Consider the following 9897-nt stretch of genomic DNA (forward strand, 5'->3'; position numbering starts at 1 on the left):
CTTTTGAGCAATATTAAATCTTGTAATTTTGTTCTATTAGTATTTTTAGTCTCCATGCAAAGGATTAACAATGTTAATAGAGTAAAATTAAAAATTTAATAAAAAGAAAAAACACACAAATACCAAATTGAAAATTGAAAATAAATATAGGTACATTCAATATGGATAATAGTAACTTATATTTTTATTTTCTATTTTGTGCTAAAAATACATAAATTCTATGTTTTTAAACCAAATATTACATCAGGGTACATGATCTTTTGATGAAACTTGTGGTCCAGGCTTGTAATCAGACGTACGAGTGTTCCTCAGTGTCAACAGATAACATTAGGATATCTTATTGCCAATCATTTTAGTGAGATTCATAATATATTTAATGATCCATCACCGTAGGCTTATCTTCAGTAACATATAATCATAGCCTCTTTGTGATTTAATTACACAATTAACTTCCTGAAAAAAATTACTTTTACTCATTTTGCTTCCGGATGCTACCCAGGCTGGCTAGAACTGCCATATGGCTCATATGTCTCTGTTTAAAATTTAAATGAAAGAGATGCTTCCTTTTTCAACACAAATAAAACTATTCATAATACGCACAATAAATTTTTCTCATGCGTGCTCGCTGGTCCACCCACTGTGTATCTATGAGGCCTCCGACGTAATACGCACGTGAAGGTTCTCTTTCATACAACATCACTCTTGGCTCTTCCATGCACATAGACGCAGAGAGAGAGAATCTAAGCCCTAATATGAGTATGACTTGTTTTATCGCATTCTTGCATTTGAAAAGGAAGTTTGTGGGAATCATAATCACAGAGGAACCTGATCATAAAGCAACGACTTGACTTCGGCCTCTAGTTTGGGAAGGCATTGATTGTGATCGTAACTGTACATCAGTGGCACCATCCTCGCCAGATTGAGAGATGCTTTCTTGAAGGATGAAGAAAATGAGCTGTCCATTATGAACTCTCTGTTCAGACTCTTCCACGCATCTGAGATCTTAGCCGCCACCACCTCTCTTGCCATTTCCTTGTTCCTTATCTCCTTCTTCAGGCATTCCATATATGATCCATCCTTCCCTTCCTGATTCTCGTCCTGCAAATTAATTAACTAACGCCTCTTCATTCACATCATTGATCATACCTAGCTAACTCTTCTCTAACCATGCGTCTTTTTCCTTTTAGTGTAACAGCGTTTGAACTGATATTTCTGTCGTATTAATTAAGAGATAAAGTACTGTTTGAACGTTGATTTGTGAAGATAATGTTTACCTCAGCAGTTCCCAAGTCATCCCAGAGACGAAGAATTGTTGCAGTGGAAGAGATGATGGTTGGAGTGTTGTCTATTTTCTGCACTGATTCGTTGGTGATTGATTGGCCTAACAGAAAGAAAATGTGAACCATTAGTATATGCACCCCTGAGCTTACTATCCCATTCTTCAAGTATTCTTCTGCACAGGGTATCTTCCCTGAAGCAAACCATTCTGCTTCTATCAGAAATGCTTCACACAATCTCCCCCACTGCACCAAGTAAAAACAAAACCAGTGAACAACTAATGTTTCAAACATTTGAATCATAACAGTAAAACTGTGATAATTCTGAATATATATATACTTACCGCTTTTCGGAGGGACATACTGGGGTCCCGTCCATGCTTCAGATACACTTTGTAGCTGATTTCATTGGTGAGATCATGGAGTGCCTTAAAGCATATCTTCATGTAATCGGGTAGCTCTTCTGCAGCTTCAATATCCCATCTGTATATATTCAAACAGGATCAATATCTGGGATCTTTAACTTGTAGCAGCAATATTTGAAGGAAGGCTAAGTGTACCTAGTAACAGCTTTTGTGAAAAGAGTTAGTTCTTCAAGGGTCCCATATATATCAAAAATGTCGTCTATTAGGTAGATGAAGGAAATTGGTTTTGTGAGCTCCATCCTTTCTTCTGACAAAGATGGATCTGTTAAGCATCCAAGTGACCAAATGTACCATTTCAGCGGTTGGTTTCTAGCATACTTCAACTCGTTCGCTAATCCAAGTTCAGTCCACCATCTGAAAATAAAAATAAAATATATACATCTTGACAAATATTTAATGGTAAAATAAACTCTTAATTTGAAGTATTTCAGAAGCACACTTAGAAATATGAAGGATCTCCATTTGGTATGCAGATTGGAGTATATTGAAGTTCATCTTGGCCACATCTTGTAAGGCATTGAGCCATCCATTCATGCCTTGAGTGCCTTGAAACAAGCTTCTGGAGGTGAAAATTGGCAGACTTTTGTGAAATGGTTGCTCCAAAGTACTCCTCACAAACTCAGCTTTATCAACACCAATGTAGGCACTTATTTCCTTCAGCATCTTCCCGCTAAACTGTTCAGCTTCATCAAGGGCATTTTTAGCTGTGAAGCTTCATATAGTTCTATCATTCCCTTGACACATCCACTTACCTTGCTGCTAAAGTTCCCCTCCTTTGCTATAAACTTCTCAAACACCTCTGCAACTCGACAAAAAGAAAACTATTTTATCAATCTTTCGGTAAAAACAATATAACATGATATGTTGCTGTTTTTGAAGTATCGGTCCCCACCTGCAGGTACAGAATGACCTTGCTGTCTCAGAAGGCGGAAGAGAAGAGAAACCTGATGAAGATCATCATGACCATAGTCACTTTGACAAGTGCTGAAAATCGTGAGTTGAGTTGCTAGAAATTCCTCAATTTCTTCTTGGAAGTGGCAATCGATGTTCAGGCGTTGCATAGCATCAACCATGTACAAGCCTTTCACTGAATGTTCACCCACACTCTTAAAAACGTTCTTGTACAATTTCAGCTCTCCTTCCAGATTATCGCAGAGGTGATCCTGCCATGGAACAAAGTTATTCATGCAGAAAAGCTCCAGAAAACAGGAGGCGTAGAACATATAGAAATAAAAGTTTTTCACTACTTACAAAGTTTCTCAAAGGTGTAGAAGGGCTTTTCTCGGTGATGATCCATTTGTTAGCAGCAGGCAGAGAATTGAGTTTGAAGGAGGAGGATCTGTCAGAAAGTTCTGCTTTTGTGAAAGGCAATCTGGGATGGAAGGAGAGAATGGAGGATTTCATACTGATCAGTTCCATGGAAGAAGATGATGATAAATATCTAGTTGATTAATGTTTCTAGATGCTCAGCCACATTTATAGGAGTCACCAGCCACATCTATACGGACAAATTTATGTTCGATCATTGGGTGAAATTGATGAGTTGATGGGAAAGCTAACAAAAAGGGTAAATTAAATTACCACAATACCATTCGTATTTTAAAAAAAAACCATAAAATATAATTATTATCTTTTTTTATTTTTGCAATTAAAATTTTTTAAAATATCATTTTATTAATCGAAAGTGGGGCAAATAGGGGAGGCCCTCCTTCCGTCGTTTTCTACAAACTAAACATGCATGTGCAAAACATTTCTTTTTTTTGTGGAGAATGTAATTAATCGCATTTGCGTCCTTGGATTTATTACTTTTGCAAAAAAAAATTTTAGTAAATTAAATTACTATTTAATTTAAATTCAAATAGTTTTTTAACAGAGATAATTTAAGCCAAACGAGAAGGACTTCTCTATTAAGAGTTTTCAATCCTCAAGTTTATTTTAGGACGACATTGAGTTATTTTCATTCATCTAAATATCATTAATTAAAAATATATTTTAAAATTTAGGTCTTAAACATGTTGATGACAATTTCAACAACATAATTAATTTTTTCTGGCTAGCTAATATGTTATTAAAATCCTTTTTATTACATTTAGTATTTTATATATATCATATGAGTAGTAAATACAAATATTTCAGGGCTGAACCAATATATCGTTGAATAGGATATTTTTTTAAATATTAATAACAATAATGATTAGCTAAAAATTGTATGTGGTTGTAGTTGACACCCAAATTAAAGAAGAACACAATCAACTTGAAGCTATTAAATATGAAGAACACGTCGCGACAATGATGGAGGATGACCATTAGTTACAATAAAATATAATTATTATCTTTTTTTATTTTTGCAATTAAAATTTTTAAAAATATCATTTTATTAATCGAAAGTGGGGCAAATAGGGGGACCCTCCTTCCATTGTTTTCTACAAACTAAACATGCATGTGCAAAACATTTCTTTTTTTGTGGAGAATGTAATTAATCGCATTTGCGTCCTTGGATTTATTACTTTTGCAAAAAAAAATTTTAGTAAATTAAATTAAAAAAATTAATTATGTTGTTGAAATTGTCATCAACATGTTTAAGACCTAAATTTTAAAATATATTTTTAATTAATGATATTTAGATGAATGAAAATAACTCAATGTCCTAAAATAAACTTGAGGATTGAAAACTCAATAGAGAAGTCCTTCTCTTTTGGCTTAAATGATCTTTGTTAAAAAAAAATTTGAATTTAAATTAAATAGTAATTTAATTTACTTTTTTTTTTTGCAAAAGTAATAAATCCAAGGACGCAAATGCGATTAATTACATTCTCCACAAAAAAAGAAATGTTTTGCACATGCATGTTTAGTTTGTAGAAAACGACGGAAACCACATAGCGCGACGGTGATGGAGGACGACCACAGAGCGCGACAACGTGATAATGATGGAGGAGGACCACATAGTGCGACGACGTGATAATGATGGAGGAGGACCACAAAGAGCAACGATGATGGAGGAGGTAACACAAAAACAACAGGGAAAGATCGAAAATAATGTGGGAATGGCAGATTAGAGGGCTAGAAAGTTTGGGCAAAGCGTGCGAAACAGAAGGGCGTCTGAAATTTTAAAATGAGGTCAAGTGAAATGAAATAGATTAGAAGTTTTAAAACACAATACTCAACGGTTTTTCAACATAACAGTCAAGTATGCTTAACAAATAATTGACAGTTATATTGAAAAACCATCAAATATTCCTAAACTTGACGGTTTTCAAAGAAACCATCAAATTTTTGTGGTGCATACTTGATAGTTCCTTTTAGAACCGTTAAGTGTTCTCAAACAATAATTGACGGTTCCTTTAAAAATTGTCAATTTTTATTTGGCCAAATTCTACCTCACTTATTTGACAGTTTTTATTATAACAGTCAAGTATTTGGTGTCAAATATTTGTAATTCTGTAATAGTAACATACACTGACTCTCTCTATCACTAGATTGTAATATTTTAAAGTTTTTTAAACGTCCAAATGAAACTCAACCTTCGACATATTTTGAATTAAGAATTCTTTTTAAAAATATTTAATATTTTTACTTAACCCATAATAAACTCAAATTTATGATTTTGAAGTTTATATATATAAGCTGAGAAGTTAATTAGGAGTCAAGGCATAAAAATTTAGGCAGGTCTCACATCATATAATAGAGAAGGAAGTTGAGTAGTGTCTGCTTTCAACGTGTGAAAACTGAGAAGGAAGTTGGACGTACGAAAATTGCTGAGCCGCAAAGAGCGAAAGTGCTTTGAGATGGATTGATATTTTGTGTTTGCCGAGGAAAGGCTTTTGATGGTGACAATATGTATTAGCAATGTTTACATTTTGCTAACAAGAGATAGTCTACTTGATGAAGAGTCGACTTATAATTTTCAAACTCATAAATTTAAATCCCATTGATAATATGAGGAATTTCTTAACGAGCAATGTGTAAATAACTCTATAAGCACTCTATGAGTTTAAAATCATATTCTAATCCTAGTGAGTTTCAAGATTAAATTCACCTAAACTTTTTTCATCTAAAAAAGAAACGTTTATATTTTACATTGATCCAACGATTCTCTCAAAGATATTCTATTGTTTTCCACTCAAAAATTAAAAAAAAAACATATTCTAAATAATAATTCAAATAAATAAAGGGCAAAGCTAGAGTAGTGGTATTGACTCAAAATAGAGTCTTGTTAACCACAGAAGATGATATTTCCCACCAAGCTGATTCGTAGCTCGTCTGTCCAATGAGAAATTAATTTTCTCCCACCAAGTATTCATGAGCGTCTCTTTCTCTCTATTTTTTTTTTTCTTTCAAGCTTTGTTATGCTTTCTTTGATGTTATGATAAACTTCAAATAGTTAATTGATGAAAAGATTAGTTAAAATTACTGAAAATAATAAATAAGTGAAAACTATATTTTTATTTTAAAAAAATTCTAAATTTGAAACTCATAAATAGGTTCATTTTCTTTTGTAAAAGTCTATTTTGTTTATTTTCTTGTGTTAGGGTTAGGCATGATTAATCCTCAGTGGATTGGGTTTAGCCCATTAAAATTATTGAAAAGCCGATGCCGATGCCGATGCGCGAGGGCTCGCATCCTTACATACCAAATGCTAACTCTAGTGTTTAATAATTAAATTAAATTAAAGACTAACTAGTATATTAAAAATCAACGATAATATTTATATAATTAAATACATTTTCATATACATTTATGAGATCTTTTATATTGATTTGTTATGGGATTAAAACAAAGGAAGAAAGTTCAGAATTGCAATATTGACCACGTTTCATGTGCAAACAAAGAGAAATATTGTTGGGTGAGACGTCAATTTATTTTGTCTCTTATATTTATTTATTTTTTTAATATAATTCGTGTAATAGTTGCATATGTTAAGTATTTCATCAAATAATAGTTCTGGTTAATATATATGATTAGCAAGAGTATTTTAGAAAAAATAACACTTATTTATTACAAGTAACTAATTTAACAAACCTTCTTAATCTATTTAAATTAGTCAAGTAACACTTATATTAAGGACCAGAGGTAATATGAACTATGAAGGCCAATACGTCTGAATTTTAAGAATATGTTTGTTCAATGAAAGTTAATTTTTTGTCTATTGTGTTTGACTTTTAATATTAATGTAAAAGTGCCCGCATATTTAATAATTAACAGTGCCTTAAAAAAAATTGCTTCTATCGGGAATATTTGTGCCTAGCAAAATAATTTTTTATTTGACCTGATACTGAAAATAATTTACAGTCATGGGACTTTCCTGAAAACAGTGCTGTCTTTATAGCAGATCATATGCTGAAAACAATGCTGTCTTTATAACAGATCATATTGCTCTTTTTCTTTTTTTTTTCTCTTTTTTTTGGTCCAACCTGATCATATTGCTCCTTGCCACTCACGCACACAGTGAAAAATTTGACGTAAGACATTTTCTTTCTTTAATCGAAAATATAGCGAGAATTATTGTTATAAAGTCTCAAGGAACGTAATTACTAAAAAAAATCTCAATGACAATAAAACAACTTGTAATGACAAGTTTCAAGGTAATAAATAATAAATGTTTACTTGTCATTAAGATTTACTGGTAATTATTATTATTTTTTTGATCTTATTATAATTCTCCCAAAATCATACTCCCCTCACACATATATATTTCTTAGAAAAATTTATTTAAAATTTCGTTAGAACTACATGAATTTTAAACTAGACAAAACATTGCATTGTATCTGGCTAATTTTATTATTATTATTACGACTACGGAGTTAATAATCACTGCGAATGGTTCAAATTGTTGATCTTTACACACAATTATAAAGTGACAAATCGTATGGTTGATTTCTAGTTAAACGTTAGCATCAGAGGTATATTAATGACGTTAATATAATTTAATGGGCAGCCATATGATATTAATTTATTAATTAACTTGGAAAAAACAATGCACGTGATTTTAATGAAAGATATATCACGATGGGACCCCTATGAAATGAATTAAATGTATGGATACCCTTTTTTAGGGAATGACGTGTTCCAGCCAACATTATTAGACCATTGAGTGTTTCTTCTTGCTGCCAATACTATCATTTTCGTTGCACTGTAGCCTTTTTCTTTCGTTCCCGTCTTTATTTAGTTGTGGTCGTTGTTTTCTGTTTTTATGGGGTTCAGTTTTTCTTTTTTGTTTTAACTCGATTGGGCTTCGTTGTAATATTAAGTTTACGTTTGTCTTTTGATGCAGAGAAACCCAACTGTGTGTATCATTTTGCCTTATTTAATTTCAATAAATTGTCTTCTTCTTAATATATATATATATATAATACTACCTCCAGTCTTTAATATAAATGTTAGTTGACTAATTTGAATAGATTAAAAAAGTTTATTGAGTTAGTTATTTGTAATAATTAGGTGTTGTCTTTTGTAAAATATCTTTGATAATCATGTACTACTATTAGCTAAAACTACCATTTGATTAACCTTTAACATGTGCGACAACTATAAAATTATATTAAAAAAATAGATAAATATAAGAGACAAAGTAGATTGGGGTCTTATATTTAAAACTAAATTGAAAGTTAAATTGAGTTTTGTATTAGAGACCTGAGGTAGTATAATTATTTTGGTGGGCACGTCAAATATATAATTGTGAAGTGATGTTGTCTTCAATATATAATTGTGTTCATACTTGGATATTAATATCTGTGTGGGTGCGGGGGTTTAATTTGTATGAAATAATTAAAAAAATATCAACACTTGCACGCACATATATGAGGAAGATAGTTTATTTTTAGCAAGTCAAGCATTTTTTTTAAACATAAAAAAATTGTTCGTTTTTTATTATAATTTGATTTGATTTGATTTTTAACGGTTTCATAATATTTTTTAGCATTGAAGTTTATGTAACTTTTCTGTACCAAAAATTTATGCAACTTACAAATTTATGAAATCCGTTACTACTACACTAATACATCTGTTGCTGAATATTGCGCGTTTCAAATACCATGCACATGATCATCAGACTTTCCTTCTCTAATTTCACAATTATTTATGTCAATCTTTTGAACGACATTATATTTATATCAATATATACATATTCGTGATCGACATTATATTCATAATATATATATATATGGAGATAATGACATATATACTAAAAAAATTAGAACAGAGATGTCAAGTGATCGAGTTTTTTTTATCTGGTTTCCTCTTTCGGAACAAATTAAAGTTGCAGCAGCATAAAAACCTTGTATGAGAGAGAGGGAGAGAGGGTTTTGTGCATAAGGGTAAATGAGAATATGTAAGAGAGAGAGAGAGAGAGAGAGAACTTGTAAGTAAGATACTATTGAAGATCTTTATGGGGACCAACTACCAAGGAAGGGTAGAAAAGCCACAAGATCCCATGGATATAAGAGAAACAAGTCCTTTATATAAGGTACTTTCAGTATATTTTATAAGAAAAATCTTAAAATTTATTAACTTCTTATTAAAATATAACAACTTTTTAACTTTAATCTTATTTAATAGATTTACTTTTAAAAAAATAATTATTTATACTATAGTAAATGAAAGATGAAATAGTACATATATTCACGTTTTAATGAAGTGAATTATGAATAGAATTAAAAATTATCTTCTCTTCCTGTCTTATAAAATAAGACTAAAGGGGTACCATTTCCAACTCCACAATGCTAACAATGAGCCAAATCTTAACCAACATCTCGATCGCCGGCAGACAGGGATGTGGCCCGAGACGATTGATTGGGGCGAACTTCTGGTTGCTTTCCCCCACCATAGTGAGAAATCGAGAGGAAAAGGAAGAAGAAGATGAAGGTGCGTAATTAATTTTTCTTTTAGTATTTAACATTTTAACAAAGATTAATTAAGGCCTTTTTCAGTTTCACTCATAAACTGAAGCGCAAGATATTTGTTAAAACTTTTAACCAGTTTTCCTTGTTCATCTCATGTTACATCGTTAATATATTAATTAGATATATGGATGTCCGTCTTGTTCTTTAATTTTTATAACTTACATTTTTAGAATCAATATGATTTTTTCTTATAAGTTACACTTTGAAAACAAATGAATATTGTTTAATGTAACTTTTACCCCCATTGATTATGTGTACCTTTTTTCATTTATTTTTTTCTCAATTATTTCCATTTAT

General features: G+C 31.3%; 1 pseudogene; it reads right to left on the minus strand.

Annotated features, from left to right (window-relative positions):
• Positions 1 to 501: 501 nt before the first annotated feature.
• On the minus strand, positions 502 to 3106 carry LOC114751717 ((3S,6E)-nerolidol synthase 1-like; annotated as a pseudogene).
• Positions 3107 to 9897: the final 6791 nt, after the last annotated feature.

Source organism: Neltuma alba, unplaced genomic scaffold (genome assembly GCF_004799145.2).
Source record: "Neltuma alba isolate B1F8T4 unplaced genomic scaffold, ASM479914v2 tig00007049_pilon, whole genome shotgun sequence".
Taxonomy (NCBI): domain Eukaryota; kingdom Viridiplantae; phylum Streptophyta; class Magnoliopsida; order Fabales; family Fabaceae; genus Neltuma; species Neltuma alba.